Here is a 1,236-nt window from a genome sequence, read left to right on the forward strand (position 1 = left end):
ATTAAAGGGTTTATTAAGATAGTTAACAATTTGTAATGACAAGCTAAAAACATGGTAACAAGATTTACTAGATAATGTTGTAAAGTTTCAGGTCTGCTAAGAAAACCAGAGCCCCCAGATTGGGGAAAATTGTTTGGCCTCATAGTGACCATGAATTTTGAATCCTCTGATGATGCCAAATGCTAGAAAAGTATTTGTTTGGTTTTATTCCCTGGTGTTGAATATGAAATTGCTTTCTTCTCTTGAAGAGCTTGGCTATACACAATCAACTTTAAAAGTATTTTTTTTAGTGTTAATATTTTTTCTATTTTGTAGTCACTGAAATGTAATTTTAAAAAATTAATAGGAACTAAAATCTGGCCACACATGCACTTTATTTTCTTATTTTCTGGTTATACCACATGGATATACTTAATTTCTATGAATTATGTCTACACCTAGATTGATAATACTGATAGTATTGCTATCATTTAGAGAATATGGAAAATACACTTTTTGATAGAACATATCAATTATTTTTTTATGTATCTACTTTTTCAGTCCTTGGAACTTTTATTTATTTATTCATAATTAATCATTTTGTTGGGAGCTCTAAATTTTATCATTAACAGTCCTTGCTTCTTATAATGTCTGTAGTCCCAAAAATCTGCATGTATAACTGCTAAGCTTGTGATCTCTACACACTTTATAGAACCTTTACAAAAAAATGAATATTGATATTTATAGCTATCCATTCCAAAATATAGTTTCCTCAATTGGTTAATTAATTAATTTTATCATAGTAATGTCATTTGTTTCTAGGAGCGAGCCACCAAAACTAAGAGATACAATATAAAGCATTTAGGAAAATCAAAGTTTGCCTTTGTGTGTTTGTTGTTTTGTGTCATTTTAGAGATTTCTATTGTATCTTTTATGCATGTTTCAAAAATGTCTAAAGTGTTTGCAGTAATGTGTTCATGCTGTTAATGTGTGCTATGGAGTCCCACCTTGGTTAATAATCCTACAAGTTAAATTAGAACTGCCTGTTAGTTTTCTAGGCTATAATCTTTAAGGGAAAAGATCACTAAGTAGATCTTTGCTCATGTGGAGTTGCTAGGGGAATTTGGATAAGCTACCTATTAGTCAGCACTCACCAGAACTAATTTTCATGTGCATATATATCAGTTTCATCTACCTCCACCTTCATATTATGTAATATTTTGAATTTACAAAATTCAGTGGAAGTATACATACATA

This window comes from Echinops telfairi, unplaced genomic scaffold, assembly GCF_000313985.2.
Source record: "Echinops telfairi isolate 266 unplaced genomic scaffold, ASM31398v2 ScPeMD7_11;HRSCAF=52, whole genome shotgun sequence".
NCBI lineage: Eukaryota > Metazoa > Chordata > Mammalia > Afrosoricida > Tenrecidae > Echinops > Echinops telfairi.